This window comes from Aquila chrysaetos, chromosome 2, assembly GCF_900496995.4.
Source record: "Aquila chrysaetos chrysaetos chromosome 2, bAquChr1.4, whole genome shotgun sequence".
NCBI lineage: Eukaryota > Metazoa > Chordata > Aves > Accipitriformes > Accipitridae > Aquila > Aquila chrysaetos.
This window is the reverse complement of record NC_044005.1, coordinates 75,244,196-75,261,368: the sequence shown is the minus strand read 5'-3', so window position 1 is coordinate 75,261,368 and position 17,173 is coordinate 75,244,196.

The following is a 17,173-nucleotide window of genomic DNA, read 5'->3' as shown; positions in this document are numbered from 1 at the left end:
AAAACAACAGGAACAAACCAGAAGATAGCTCTGGTACCTATTTTTAGTTGGAAGAAGTCATTAACACACTGCAGCTTACATGACAGGGCCCTTTCCTGTCGCAGGACACTCCCAGCAGTAAGCAGAGAGAGATTGGGAAAGCCAGGGATGAGAAATTAAATCCCTGAAACACTTCTTTTTGAGAGCAGGACAGGAAGTGGTGAGAACAGACATTTATTTTTATTCTGAGTGTCTCGTTTCTAGGGAAATGAGCAAACGTAGTGTGAGTTGTATTGGCAAGCAGTGAGTCATTGATCCATTTTCTTGATAAAAAGTATGGAAAAAGTATCCCTCAAGGAGGAAATAAACTGTTGAATTTGGAGCTTTACACTCAGCTGGGGCAAAATTCTTTTTCTGCTGCTCTATTGTTGCACCTGACCATGTGAACCACGGTAAAAATTACAAATTTAAATACATAACAGAGAAGAAATAGTCAAGGAATGACAGCTAATCAACTCCATTTTCCTGATAGCCCCTTGTACTTTATCTTTGCGGTGCTTGATTTGGTGTTATTACTAAAGGCAGTGTACGATCTCATTTCACAGACTCATTCCACTGAGTGCTGCGAATATTTGCTGAATATTTTCTTTTAGAAACATAGAAAGCTATAGGCACGGTTCTCTGGTGGCATAACTTGCATGTAAAGATGCCTCTTACGTGTTTTTCTTGCCATTACTTGAATCCCCTACAGCATCCAACTACCCTAAGGTAGTGCTTCCCACCCAAGGAGCTCAACCGTGGGTCTGCTGACGACAAGTTTATGACCAAGAGAGGGGACATCAGGACCCAACCTGGTCCCTACTGCCATGAGTTTGCACCAGGGAGCACCAGTGAGGGAGAGGGACTGCTGCAGCCGGTGCTTCCCAGAGAACCTGGGAAAGGTGAATACCAAAGCGTACCCCTGACTCCCCGACCTCGTCTTGGACCTGTGTGGTACCCCTTCCTCCAGGTGGCTGAAAAGATGCTGTATTAGCTCTGTCACCGCAACCTGGGATCCCACTAGCATTTCATTAATCTTATTTGCAGCCTTGAAGTCCAGACCAAGCCATTAGATTATCCAATTTGACCTTTCTCAGGAAAAAAAAAAACAAAAAACCCAACACGTTTCTGGCCCACCTCAGACTGAGTTGGGTGGTATTTTCCTACGTGATTTCAGACCTGTCTAAGCGATGCAGGATTCGGAATTTGACATGGGGTTTATTTCTTCCTCAAAACAGTGTTTAATGTTTCTGCTTGAGCCTTCCTTTACGACAGAAAGATAGTAAAAAAGTAACTAGGAACAGGCAAAGAGAAAAACACGTCCTGGAGAGACAGAGGGGGAAGGAGCAGAGGAGGAAAGGGAAATGTCAATATAATCAGTGCTGCAGAGGTGGAGATGTTCCAAGCCTGTATCAGGGCAATTGGTCATTCAACTTGATCTTGGATTTGTCAGGAGTGCAGAGCCTAAACCATCATTCACTGAGAATACACTGTTCCTCCTACATTGACTGCATTTTTAGAAAAGTCAGCATTTTCCTTGAGAAAACTTTCACAGATGCTCTTGGGTATTGAAGAATACCAGCCTTGCCAAAAGAGGAGCCTTAGGTTTCTTGTTATTCCCAGCCTCTGAGTCCTCAGAGTGTCATCTGTTATCTTTCAAATCATTTTTTGTCAGAATGTGACTTTTTGATTGGGGTTTTTTCCCCTTCTGTCCAGTTGCTTTTACATTTTTCTCCTTCATATTGAAGCAAAAATTTTCTCTTGTTGTTTCAGCACAGCTCCCTTTATGTTTCGCTTTCTATTTCAGCAGCGTGTTGTATTTAATAGGAGACATTTCCAAAAGGGCTGAGGGTCAGACTTTCAAGTTCGCAGCACTTAACGGCTGCGTATGTTTGAACTGAACATCCATTCAGACAGCTATAAAGGTTCCCTGTTTCACAGCACTTCGGCAGACTGAGCATGGCCATGCGACACAACGCTTTGCTGCCTTACAGAGTCCCGAAACAAATCCTGGTGAGCAAGTGCAGCCATTTGAGACTCAAAATCAGGATTTCTGTGTCAGTGTCTGGGCAACATGATCTTGCCCCTCCCAAAGCAATTCAGGTCAGTATTGGACTGACATGGTGTCACTGTCCCTTCCAAGCGCGGAACCTGAATTACGTCTTGACTTACGCCTGACGTGGAAGAGGCACTTTTCCTTCTCACCTTGCTGCACATTTTGAAAGAGTGTGACTTCTGTAACAATGTTCACTTTACAATCTCTCATTCTGGTCTTGAAGGTTGCACAGCAGCCGTGGTCTTTAAACATGCCTGATCAGCTGTTTAGGCACAAGCTGTCTTATATGTGACTGGAGTATCTGTTAAGGTCGCCGTACTTCACAAGTAGCCTAACTCTATGTGCCCACTTCATAGTTCTTGACTGCTTTTATTATTATTATGTTATTATCAGTGAAAATGCTATTGGCAGATCAGAATCAAAGTCATCAAAAAGAGATTTTGAGTCCCAAATTCAATGCCTGAATGAAACTCAGCTTTGGGGAGTTTTCTTTGTCATTTCCTGAAAAATATGCCAAGTATTTTGTATGTTTTGCAGTGGACACTCTGTCCATAACAGATTTGTTATCACATATTCTGAATTTTCTGCATTTTTACTGCCAGCCATGTAAAATGATCAACTTATTTTGCATAATGTGTCCACAAATAAAAGCAAAAACTAAGAATTTTATAAATCATCTGACATTCCAACAGTATGCTGTTTTCTGACTTCAGATGACTCATTGTCATATTCATTGTTAGCTTGTTCATCTATTAAATGTAACATGCTCTATAACAAGTGACCCATTTCATTTTCCATTCTAATTTTGCCTTTTTGGAGCCTTCTAGTCCAATTTTTTTCTAGTCTGAGTGCCAAAGGTTAATATCTTATGATTAGACATCTAAACAGAAGTGAGCCATAGTGACTGCTAAATGAGCAAAGCAGTTATAATTGTGCAGCTTTAAGCATTTCTTCCACTAACTTTCTATAAATAAAAACTTTCCTCAAAGGTTTCAACACAGCTCAAGTCTGAGCTAATACTAACTAAAAGTTACTCCCAAATTCAAATAATTCTGAAGTTATGAGTAACAAAACAATTACCATAGAACTCTATAGAAATGTAAATTTTTTAGATATTTTGCTCAAATTAGAACACCTTCTGACTACATACAGACACAGAATATACGCACAAAGCACAATCTTGTATCAGATATTCTTGCAGATTAGTACATCTTGATTAGCACATATTGATGGAATGTGATCATTGATGCCATTACAAAACATACACTTTAATAGTGTTCAAGATTGTTGATGTCTGGCAAGCTCTATAACTGCTTTAATATTTTATACTAATAGTATTGCATTGATTTCTTTTAGGTGTTTTTCTTCTCTTTCTCGAGCTTGTGGATCTACTACAGATTCTTTGCTAGTTGTGTCCAACGCATTTCAAGATCTGTGTGCCTTTCCTCTCATTCTACACATTTATTTTTCAGCTCTTCCCCCTCTCTTCCAAGAAGGCCAGTGTAAATAAACAATTTCTGCGGCCATGAAGGCTTGTAAAATGTCTGAATGACAAAGTAATGAACACTCTTTGTGACTGGAGTCAGCACAAGTATTTATTGCTAAGCAACAAAGACTGATGTCAAGGAGTTTTGCCAAATGCAGATGGTGAGTAGGTTTGTTGAAAAAATGAAATCACTCTAACACAACTCTTTACAGCGGATTCTGATATAATAGAAATAAAATGCACTCAACTGGTCGGATTGAAGGGCTCCGCAGAGAGGAATCAGGTTAATTTAATAATGGTTTCTGCTGGCTTGACCTGTATTTTGGGGAATTGCTCATATGTGAGGGTATTCCTAATCTATCTCAGCAAGACTTAAGGAAAAACTTCTGCAAAGCTTCCCTAAAGTGCCTGCCCTCTGAAAAGTTGCCATTCAGAATGTTGCTGACGACAAAGGAAGGACACAGTACGTTGTACTCAGTTGGCAGGGAGGCCGTGTTTGGAATATGCAAGTACAACCTTACTGGTCACTTCAGTCTCTTACAGCGTAACCAATTTTTAGTGCTGTTCAGCAAATGCCTTTGTGTCCTCTCTCTGAACGACTCACCAGGTGTGACCGCTGGGCCGAGACTGATGATTACGTCACTGCAAAGTTGACTGTGTGCCCTACGGGGAATGTCCACCAAACTCCTTTTCTCCTTGTTTGAGACCAGATCTGCCACAGCAGAGAACACACTCATTTGTCTCATAAAAACACGGTAATCTTTATGATATCCTTTAGGCAGAGCTTACTGTCAAAATCAGATGCAAATTTTCCTTATTCGCATAGGGAGCGGACAAAAGCAGACCTTAGTCCCACGTTGTGAGACATCCTGCCTCTCTGCAAGGACAGTGTGCTTGGGCTGAAGAAGATGAAACCAAACGGCTGTTGGTTAGCACTTCAAGACCATGCTGAAGGCAATCTGTTCTGGTTCAGTCAATCAAACTGCTAAAATAATTCACTATAACTCACCTCGGCTGCTCCAGGAAGCAGCTGCCTCTTTCCCTGGAAGCCGTCTCACCCATATACCTTGCTCACCGTCCCAGAAATAACCTGCTGGTACTCAGCTCGGAAGATCAGTTCTGCTGCCCGACTCCCAGATGCCCCTCATCTTCTGTGTACAGAGACCCAAAGCTCAGCCCAGAATTCCTGCTCCTTGGCCCTAAACTGGATGATACGGAAAGACAGGCACATTCCCATGTTTTCAGCCTCCACGGTGATTCACCCATGCTGGCTGTACCAATAGTTATGTTGGTGAAGGGCCAGGAATAGTAGCATGTACCGGGATAAATACACAAAATAGTGAGAAGATGGCAATAAATTAAACACACACACACGTGCAAAACCAACCCTACATCTTGTTATAGAAAGTGGCTTAATTTGCTTCAGAGTAAAGATGTTGCACCTCGGGCAACTCATTAAACAAGTCTCTTGTGTCTGAATGAAAAATGTAACGTGTATGAAAATTACTATCTTGAGTGAAAGAAAGGTCGGTCAGAGCTCATGCGGGGCTCAGCTGAGAGAAATTATTCTACTTGAAGCTATTTTTATTTCTCTTAGTCGTGTTAGGCAACCAACTATATTGTATTGTACAGCTGAAAGTCATGAGTGGCTGCTTAGAATTAGGTAAATTCACCTAATAAATACATTAATCAGTTTTGAATAGTGATTGCATTTGGAAAAGATTTTAGGAAAGATTGTAATTTTTTTGCCACTTGCTTCACTGCTTTGATGTTTTTTCAGTGTTCTGGGCTTTTGAGGGGTTTGGATCTAGTCGTTCCAGTTCAGTTTTGCTGTTTGTAAATGTTTATGAGCTAGTGAGAATAAATGATTTTTCAAAGCTTGAGGTATTCAAAGATTGTTCACTTTTGCAGCTTACTACCAGATATTTGCCCACATGGTGTGTTTCTCGTGTCTGATCAGGCAAGCAAAAATCCTAAACAGCAAAAATGGTGAACTGGTGAAAGTGGTAGTGACCAATGCATACTAATACGACCTGAGAATTGATTTCTTGGTTTTTTTGGATTTGAAGATATTTTCAGGAACACTCAGCCGTTCAAGTATTTAGGATATAGTGAGAAATATCAGCTGGGCAATCCAAATTTAATTTGAATTTCAGCTGTTTAATCACAAACTTCTTTATGAATCTGTTTGGATTGGGGGGAAACTCCTGATTTTTTCAACAGTCCTCTTCACTGTGCTTTTTCTCCTGATCACCAGGCATGTACACAAAGCCACAAAATTCTGTTTTCCTCATCTCTAATGCACTGCTGAGATATCTAGCACTCATGTCATTTAGTCTTAAAAGCTATTAATGCGCTTGGTAAAGACGAAAAGTGAAATATGAAATCTTGTCAAGCCTACTGAAAGCCGTAGTCAGTCTTTTTTAATAAATGTTTTTCAGAAACTCAGTTTTGTCTATGATAAATGCACTTTTCCAAGTGTAGCACTGTAGATTTAGTACTTAGAAAAATCTGTTGACAGCAGCTGGATTCTGAACTCTTTATTGCTCTGCAAAACATCCAGAGTAGACACAGAGACAGCATAAGCTTTTCAAGCCCATCAAAGTTCTTTGCCCTTGAACCGGTCAGACCATCTGTAGATGTGAGAGGACTCTTCCTTTTCCACGTCCATTTGGCTGTCAGCCTTTCTGCTGAGCCTGGCAACAAGGACTTGAATTAGTGTCAAAATATGATGGTGGGTATTAAATATTTAGCACTGGGGGCTTGGATCTTGAGTTCGCACATGCTACCTGAGTGGCTAGACTATAGAGTGTCCTTTGACCCAACAAGTAGGTGCTCTTAAGAAAAGGAATGACTCCATCAAGGAAGGTCTGGAGACACCGACATCCCAGCCACCAGCAGCCCTGGGCATTCCCACTTGGCTGGGGGGGACACACATTCACGACCCTGAAGTGGGCAGAAGTTCCTCAGCCTAAGCCTCCACTTCCCAGACAATTTCTGCAGCCACGGGGCTCCTTGCAACACTTGGGTTTCTCACCCAGCGTGCCCAGTGTCCTCTCCAGTGTCCTCTCCAGTGTCCTCTCCAATGTCCTCTCCGGTTTCGGCTCCTTCTGACTGTGACAGGGCTGCAGGCAAAAGGGATGTCCAGCATGGGGCAAACTGTTTGTAACCAAGGACTTACAAAGTCTGTTGTCACACGGGGTGCCTCATAATGTCCCACTGAGTATAGTCCTTCTCCAAAATAAGTTTATCGCAGCAAGTGCAGAGTATCTTACTCTACCTTTCTTCCTAGGCACATTCTCCCGTAATTTGAAGCCTTTACCACATGCATCTCAGTTGGAAGGGACATGAAATTCATACTCACACTTAGGAGAACACTATCTAGCCTTTTACACAATTAATTTTGATTGTAGTAAACTTGAATTAGAATATCAAAGGACCTTAACAACTTGATGGAATATAGAAATTTGCTGTCATTGTGCTCTGAACTCTGAAGTAATGGACCTCATTTCTATTTTATCATTTTTAAAAGGCAAATGCTTCAGTCCTTGGGAAAAACTCCAAATTTAATTTTTTTCTTTTTTTTTTTTTAAATAAACTTCAGCAATCAAGAACTAAGTTGAGATGAATAACCAGTCTTAATTTACTAGCTTTCCTATAGTTATCCAAACCTAACTATAGAATCAAGATCTTTTAAATTGCAACTATCTATAATGTTAGTTGCAGTTTGAACTACACCATAGCTTAGGCAACCCTTGTCTAATCAGATCCCTTCGTATTTGTGTGATAATATTGTCCCACAGCTATTGATCTCTGAGCAGATAATACAGCTCTCTTTCAACCAAAAGCACACATAGCAAAGGCCCTTTGAAAATCAAATCTTCCCCTCAGAGTAAGGTAGAGTCTGGAAAATTCCACTGAGTATGGAAAGAGCAAATTGCAGGGAATATCTTTCTTATGTATTAATTGAGAACAATGTTGGTATATTATAGTGCCCTTATAATAATCTAATATATTAAAAAACATTAAAATATTATGAGCTATTAAAGCCCTGATGCTGATTTGGTGTATGTATCTTTTGGCTGCCAGCCGGTATTGTCGAAATGCTGTGAAATGATCCCGTTCTGAAAGCCTTGGGTTTTTTCTGATTCTTTTTGCCCAGGATGTGTCTTACCCCCTGTCACATTAATAAGGGGGCTGCAATGCACACTGTAGTGTTACAAAATGTGAATACATCTCCCTTGGAGAAAACAGGGAAGATCATTCGAGAATACAACTGTTAGCTGCTCCTGGCTGTGGGCCCAGAGGCCTTCTGGTAAATCTGACTTCAAAATTCAAACTTTCAGCTCTGTCAAGATGTATCAAATGAAAGTGCATTTATCTGGCTCCTTGGATGTGCTGTATATTGAATTGTCTGGTAACTCACTAACAAATTCATATCTTGTCTTTTTAGAGAGATGGAGGAAAATAACGGGCCTCAAAGGAACTACCTTTCAGAACAAGCATGTTTTCTCAGTGTTTTCTTAGAGAAAGAAACAAGGAAAATTAAGTAGAAGCAGATGGCATTTCATTTCAGAAAACCATCTCTCAGAATTATGTCTTCTAAAAACTCAATAACTCAGGTGACTTGTCTGCTACAGAATTTATGTTTGCTATTACATCCATGAACTCCCGTATCCATTGGTGTGAAAGGTTTGAGAGAAATGAAGTCAGCATGTCGCACCAAAACCAGCAGTATCTCATAATGAGTCACAACAAATATTTTCCACTGTTTCTTATTGAAATCTTGCTTGACAGAGATCTAAAGATCTTCTTTGACACTCAAGTCAGCTTCTGGAGGAAATAAAATACCATAAACAGAGATGGAGGGTAGTATTGATCTTCATGGTGATGAAAATTAGGATACTGAAATGCCAGATATACTGAAATGCCAAAATTTTGATTGACTTTAAAAAACAAATTCTGGGGCTTTAAAACTTTCTAATTCAATCATATAAAAGGTCAACAGAATTTAGCTGCTCTTTAAAAAAAAGGACAAAAAAATGTCAAAGGGTCTTTTATACCTCCACAAGATTCAGCCTTTAAAAATATGCGTCTTGCTTAATAATTAGGCAGCTATATCACACTTTCATAAGTTGTTTGTATGCTGACATGCACGAATGGGTTTAAAGTCGATCTCTGTGTCTCTGTGTGTGTGTGCGTATGATTTTTTCTGCGTGCCTTCTCTACTTTCTCAGCAGGCAGAACTGGGTCCCACTGAAGCTGGGGCACGGGCCGCCCTTGCTGCAAGAAGCAGCGAGCGAGGAGCCGGGCTTGCTCTCACAGGAGAGTAACGGCTGCTGCGGGAAGGAGGTCCCACGAAATCACCACCAGCCCTTCCTTGGTGGAAGCAGCCAGTTGGTTTTTGCAAAGCTTAAGGATGGGTGAAAGGGGCAGATGGGCCATGGCGGTTCGGCTACCCCAGCACTGTCTGCTCTGCCTGGAGTCGGAGTGGTCCCTGCTACCAAATGGGGAATCCAGGCAGCTTGCTACACGCTTCTGCTAATTCATGCAGAAATTGCTTCAGTACTTTGTGAAGAACAAAGACAAATATTCCACTTTAAGATTTCTCTTGTGCTGCTTACATTGCAGAAGTTGGTAAGACTGTAAAGAAATAAGCTAAGAAGCTTCAGCTCAGGAAAGATGCAGAGAAACCTGAGGTGACAGTAATTTGTTATCCAAAACCAGCATGGGTGAATACTGATGCTCTAGGGTACACAATTTGTTAAGACAAGAGCTATTTTGTCCATTGATGTTAGAAAAAAATCTGGAGGAAAAAAACAGAATCTTAATATTCTTTTAATAATCTGAACTTCCCTATGACAATACCACGCAGACAGAAACAGCACATAGATGATGTTACAAAGCTCTTAATAATGTCACTAAACTCCCAGCACAAAAAAACCCCAGCAACTCTATTAACAATAAGCACTATTCAGTGTGATAGTTCCAGTAACACATTTACTGAATTGCATGCCTGCTAATTCTGAAAAACACCTCCATATGAGACAAGAATAAAAGACATGACATAAAGTACACAGTTTACACCAAAGCTTTTACAGAGGAGTAGCTGCTTCTATACTTGCCTGGAATTCTCTCAGCTAACAAAGCTTGGTAAGATGCTATAATGCTGTTTGCTGAGACGGGTTATGGTTTACATAATGACATAACCTTATTTCTGAATTTTCTACTCTCTTTATGGTGCCACAACAATAGCTAATTGTCTGCCTTCACAGAGTCACTGAAATATCAAAATCTCTTGAGTCCATCACCACTCTCTATGCCTCCTTGGATGTAACTGTGTGATGGAAGCTGCTACACATGCTTAGTAGAAGCTCATTGGGGTCCAATCACCCCAAAGTGATTAATCACCATTGTGTCTGCTTTCAGTCGAGAGCCTATTTATCATGGTTAGGTATTTGTATCGGACATGTTTGTCGTATACCTAGTGTTAGAGAATGTAAAGTAAGTTTAAGATACATTTCACCATGTCAGAGTCAAAAAAGGAGGAGGAATAGAGAGAGCTTTCCCCACTCACAGAAGCAAGGAGTTATTAATTAGCTAGTCAAGGACTTTGCTCTAGCAAAAGACATTTGCATCTCCAAGGAGCTGAAGTAAAAACACTTATTTTAATTGAGAAGAATGATCAGATGGTCTCTTAGATAATGAAGCAAAAGAGTAAGTTTCAGGAAGAAAGATCAGATCTGTCTGGGCTCCCTAGAATATTTCAAAGGAGAAGTTTCTTAGGAGAGATAAAATTTTGTCCCAAGGGAGGAAAAAAGTAAGTATACGCCGTAGGCCTAGCTCACTTCTCAGGGTATGCTGCAGGCCTGCTCTGCTGGGTATGCCCTGGCCATGTTCCAGCTCTGCGCTGGGAGACCTAGGTACCACCCTGGTCCCCTTCAGAGCTGTGGGGATGTCCCCTTAGACTCAGACACATCAAGTAGTTTCTGAGGGCAGCACAGAGAAGGTCACCAAAAAGGCAATAGCATCACAGACATCAGCATTTGCATGTCTAGGACCGTGTAAAACCACCAGGTTTCTGCTTCTGCTGAGAAAAGGAATCGTATGTGGGATAACAAATAGTGCTGGGGTGAGAAAAAGCCCCATTCCGGAGCAGCAGTCACCAGCCCCATGCCTCCTGTCCCGCAGGAGCAGCAGGAGAAGCATGCCCAAAGCCCAGAGCTGTCTTGCTATCGCTGCTCAGGCTCCACCTAACTTCCACAGTGGAAGAAGCCAGGCTCTGCTCGCTCAACCTTGGGATGTCAAAATTAACGTCTGTCTACTCGACTAATGAGCCTTGAGCTGGTGATTGAAAATGTATCAAGCATCCCTAGTTTCTCACTAAAAAGCCCGCTTTTGCTGATCTCAACACATTTATTCAGCTCTTCAGTTCTTCACTGTGCTCTTGAAGCTCAGGCAGTCTTCCAGTAGCAGCATCACTAATTCTGCAGACAGGGTCATTACTGCCCCTCTGTCCCTCCTCTGCCCATATAACCCAAGAGACTTTGCCTTCACCTTCAAAAAGAGGACTAACACCTTTTTCTTTGGTATCAGACAATCATCAGGGCAATCATGCTCATTTTGGTAATTTATTAATACCTCACTTTCTTAAGTGTCACCTCTATCTGGGATATGGATGTATCCTATTTAAAAAGCCTTTTGAATTTTCTTCTTCTGGTGAAGCTAATGCTGCCAATCCCTTCCACCAGAGACACAAAGAAGCAGCTTGCAGAGGGAAGACCAAAGCAGTGTAAAGGCTCAGCAGCCTCAAAGTGGGGCTGGTTAGCTCCACACCACCTATACCTGTTACAGAGATGGTTACAGAGTCCATTAGAACAGCAGTTCAGCCCCTGTAAGTGCTGCTTGCTGACTACAATATGGTCAGAACTGCATCCCATCTAAATAAAAATACAACCATGTATAGTGGAGCAAAAATAGGCGCTGGGACAGGAATTCTCTTTATTTGCAGATATATAAATAGCTAAAAGATAGGATACCAGGAGATAAAGCTTGAGAATATGTAGCTTGGTTCTTCGGGTTAAGATCAATAAAGCATGTACACTGCAAATAGTGCTGTGTGTGGAGATCTTTGTGCCAGTTCCAGTGCTTCCTCTGAGAGGTGAGAGGCTCTTCAGAATATCTCAGGAGTCAAAAGCAGAGAAAAGGTAACAAAGCAGGGGGGAGGACAGAGATGGTTAAAAGCAATTAGGAACTTCGCCGCTATTCAGGAACTCGACAAAAGTTTCTTGGAGCACAGCAAAACTCCCAGTAGGAACTGCTCTTTTCTGCCTGGGAATGGATTTCTGAAAAGTTGAATAGCTCTCTAAAGGTGGGTTCGCAAGGTCAGAGGAGTAAGAGAGATCTCTAAGGAGAGCCCTGATGTTCTATCTTATCTTTACTTACTGTACTTTGTGCTCAGGCAATGTCTTCCCAAAATACCGCCTGATAACACCAGAAAAGCAGCTCTGAAGACTATAGGAAGGATGTGCTTTTGGAGCTCTACTGACACATGCTGAATTCAGCATCTGCAGATCGCTTTTTTTTCCCCCGGCTAATTATCCATGAATCCTAAATTTAATCACCGTCAAATATTTTCAGATTCTGATTAGCTCTCCTTCAAAACAATTTAAATTAAAAATGTGCCTAAGCACATACCCTTGGGTCCTGGGCAGGTGTCCTCCTACAGAACTGGTTTCAGAATAACCTTCCTTGGTGATTTAAGCTGACCCAGATGGCTTTCTGCTGAAATAGGCACGCACATCATCCGTTGTGGCATCTTGACATCAGTAGAGTCAACTTTACCTGAGGGCAGTACTTCCTACAGTGCTTCAGAAAGATCCCCAAGAGAAATGCCTCACTGAGTGCTCTGACACAAGTCATAGCCTTTTCACAATCAGTCACCGTTTAAATGAAAAATCACAGTTTTAAAAAAAAATCAATCAAACCAATCAAACGAAAAAAAACCCACTGAAAAGTCTTGTGTCTCAATCCAGAAACACAGGACCTGGGGGCCAGAAGCACACAACTGGTCAGACAATCCAGTAATTCAAAAACTGTACTTGTAAAATATTTGGCTGAAATGTGGGTTCCTCAAAAACAGTATTTTAATCCCTCTAAATCTAGGTTATAGCTCTACTGTCCTTGTTACTGATGCTTTAAATATTATCAACTTAAGCTATAAATTTGGTTTGTTCCAGTGAAACAGACACACAAAAACTCCTGTTCCTTTAAATCAGAAACAGGATTCGGCCATTTGTGTCTCTATAGACATGATTCTATGGAGATGTGCAGGGAATCGGTTATTATAAGGGGAACAGATTGATTTAGGATGCCAGTTGCTCTTTGTAGTTTAGGCTGGGTCAGAGTTAACATAGCATATGGAGTTGACGTCCAGTTTCCAATTCACTTCATTGCTCCTCCTTATGCACTCGCAGCGCATTTGCATGTCAGACAGGATGCCAGATTGTGTTTAGAAATAGTGGTGAAGAGGGTGCGTAAGGAATCCTGCTTTCACCCCCGTGGACAGTCAAAGAAAAGAGCAGTCCAGGTTGCAGTCCTCCACAGGGATTTTACAGGAATAAGCACCATGTGATGCCCTTTTCACTTTTCTTGAGTCCCCTGATGCTGTCGTCCAGATGACCACGGTGTAGGTCTGTGTTGCCCATCCCAGTAGATGCAGTTGGCAGGCCATGCGTGTCATCCCCAAAGAGAAAGCGTAATGACATGTTCACCACCTCCGTAGGCAGGAGCTGCAAGAGGACCCCACCACTTTGTATAGGCTAGCGCTGTTCAGCCTCCAAGCCGTAAATCCTGGGAGAAGACAGGGAGTAAAGGGAAGCACGGCCGGCTTGCAGCCTTTGCTCATAACCTCGTGGAGCAGAGAGGCCTTGCAGATACTGCTGACCTAGCCCTGACAGGGTCAGAGAGTGGCAAAGAGAGGAAAATGTTCTGTCCATGCAGAAGAGGGCACAAGGCTCTCACTGCAGATACCAAAAATCCACAGTGGTGTTGCCTCACAGCTCTGGTATCGTTTGAAGTTCCATGCCTTTGATACTGTGGTGCTACTACGATATGTTCATCACCCATCACTGAGGCCACATCTAGAAGATGTCACTGGTGAAACAATATAACAGAACTTGAGAGATTAAATATTGATTTGAAAAAACAGTGAAATGTCTTTGTAATTTTCTTACTTTTGAGGCTACTCTGTGCAGATGACAGAATATATGGATATAAGGTAGATAGTTTCTTGAGGTATGAGACGGGTTTTGGGTAGCATTACTATTAGATGTATTAGAGCAGTATCTAAGTTCTCCATTTAAGAAACATACATGCATAAGGAAAGAAACCTGTGCCGAACAAGCATACGTGCAACGGAGACAAGACAGATGAAAATGCTGTTGCCCCCATGCTATGGTCTCTTTCATCTTAGTGAAACCCACTCTTTACTCCAACATTTTCATCACTAGCTGTCCATCTTCCAGTGCTGTCTACAATATCTAGAGGAGATTCCTCTTCCCTACAACTTAATTTGTGCCTTTTGTGCTCCCCTCAAAACCTTCTCAAGATAGCCTCTAATCATTTTCTTGGTCAAATGGCAAAACTAGTATTTAACCCATCCTATTATTGTCTTCTCAGCAGCAGCAGAATATTCTCACTTGGTGTCTGTAACTTGATCTTCTCCCAGTTAACCTCCTCCCTCTGCAATTGCTCCTGTAGCAGAGCTCTGAAGGTGCTTATTCATCTTCTCCGTGACCCAGCACTCAGCAGAAACTTTGCAGCCTTATTCCCTCTGTGCTTTTTGCCTGTAAATAAGCCATACTGGTAAATAAAAAATCATCTATCCTCTCTAGGTCAGTGACCAACAGATTTATTACCCATCCATAGACGTCTCTCATTTAATTCGAACTAAACTAATAATCTGTTGCACTGACATTTCCTCTTAGTGCTCTGACTTAAGACTTTAAGCTAAAGTGCAATATGTCCAAAGCAAAATCCTGTCTTTCTTCCCATTACCTTTAGCTTTACCACTGTGGGAAATGTCACAAAGACTTACGATCGGGAATCATCTTAGATTTGACCTCCTTATCCTTGTCTACCTTGCAATTCTCTCTGCATAACACTTCTTCACAGCTGAAACTTATAACCGCATCACTCACTATCTCATTACTTGCTTCCCACAGTATTCTTTTCTCTGGCTTTGACAAATACCATCTTGCATTGCTTCTAGCCTGTCAGCTGCAAAGTTAGTTTTCTTAGCTCATTGTTTTGACTATGCCATTCTTCTCCTTGTATTCTGTAACAACAAACATAAGCTGCTCAGAGTGCTTTCAAGGCTTTGTGACTGATCTATCCTCTCTCATTTACTGTATCTTCACATTTAAAGGCCACATTCATGTAAACAACCTTACGTCAGATTTCCCCCTCCACACCCCACCTAAACATACCAATTTCAATTATCCATTCATACCAGCAGCCAGATTGCTAGCAACTGAACATGAAAACCCAGCTTGCCTGCTTGGTCTTTTCTGCAGGCTGAAGTGTGGAACCATCTTCTCCACCCTCAGCTACAAGCCCTGTGATACCAGACTGGCCAAGCCAAAGGCTGCGATGAGGATTATTAATGAATTATACGAATGCTTCAGTAGGCCAGTCATAGTATAAGTCTGCTGATCTAATGTCAACCCCCCCCCCCCCCCCCATATTTCCAACATTTCCAGCTGTGGTACCTATTTTCTTGCTGCCCACAGAAGAGTCAGACATAGTCTTACCTGAGGAGCCTGCTTTGTACCATGCAAGTGAGTGAGAGTTTCACCATTGACCTCAATAGGACTACGATGGATTTATATATTTAAAACTTAGTTTAGGATTAAAATCTATACCCCAGAACACTGTGCAAGAAGGGGCAGACTTTCTGCTAGAATCAAGACTTCCTGACAATGACAACTCTTCTCCTGATCACACTTTTACTGACATTTTCTATTGTATGACATGTAATAGCCGTCACATTCAACTCCTTGGGTATGGAGTTCCAGACCTCTCCCAGAGCCAACAACCATCAGATTGTCCCACACTTGAAGTCTTCTCTTACTATTTGTCTTCATTGGAACAAATTCTCTCCAGTCATCAGAACTCCATTCCCCTCCTCCAGATATCAGTTTTCAGTATTTTCCCTGGTTTCAGCACATGGTGTCTTTCCAGTGATACAAATCAAACCTTCCATTGACTCAGTGGGAGTAGCTGTTTAGCTGTTAATTACAAACCCAAATGGTGAATGCAAACATGAGACAAAAAGTTAAAATAATTTTATATTAGATGCAAAAAAAAAAAAAAAGAGAAAAGCAAGAGCTCAACTGAAAGAGGGCTCTTTATTAATAAGTATAGTTTTAAATAATTGAAGTAAGGAAAGATTTAATTTAAGGACTGTACAAAGATAGAAAGAAAGGACTGGCCAGGGCTAAATGCAATCAAAGAGAGATCAGGAAAAAAGTAAACTATAAGTATTTATACTACGCTCTCCCCCCCCCCCGCCCCGAAATTGTAAAAGCCATCTGTTGCTTGCACCTACTCAGAGTCTGATTCATGGCCAGAGGTACATTCAGGCAAATGTTGTCACCCTTTCCTGTCTGTATCATGCGCTTCTAGAACATGAATTCTTCACTATAGATTTTTTATCTTCCATAGATCTTCTATCATAGTTTTTGAGGGGGGTGTAGCAGCTAGCAAAGTCTGAGTGCTATCAATGAATTACAAAACAAGATATTTTACTCACTGATAAAATATTTCCTCTTTTGGTTTTGGTGTGTGTCTGTAGTCTGGCTGCAATATGTTGTTGTCCAAGTAATTATTTTCAGATAACACCCTGAATAGTTCTTTAAACTGTCATTTATTCTTTTTTCTTTACCAAAAGATAGAAAATATCTTCTTTTTTATTTCTTTCAACCCTCATACTCTGCACAGATTGTTACTAACACTGCTCTTCTATCAATGAGAAGGGAAAGCCCTTTTGGCTTCTTTCTGTGACTCCAGATTCATGAGTCTGGCTCTTCCCAAGAACGCACAGTGTGCACCCAGCTGACAACAGCTACGTGGCCATGCAGGTTGTGCAGTCAGGGGGATCTAAGTATGATTCTGGCATAGCACTAGGTCGTCACTACTGACTGCAAAAACTGGCACACCAGATCAACAGTGTTTCAATGGATGGACCTTTGACCTTATGCTATTCTGGCCCTTAAAATCTCCACTTGAAATTTGGTCCCCAGCTGGGCTAATCTCTGTGATAATGTACAGAAGAGGACTGGACACATCAAAAGATTTTGCAGTCATAATAAATAAAGTGTTGAAGAGAAAGAAGACATATAGAGATCAAAGGTGACATTATGACTCTTACAGTATTCTTCAAAGATGAGAGTGGGTGCACAGTTAACCCTGAAGGCACCATTACCCCAAAGTTACAGGTTACTGTCATGTCTGGTCTCACTTAAAAGCCATTAAGGAGCCCACCAGTCATACTCCCAGCTTTTTACTGCTGGTCAGAGAATTTCACCAGTCATCACTGGTCCCTAGAAGAC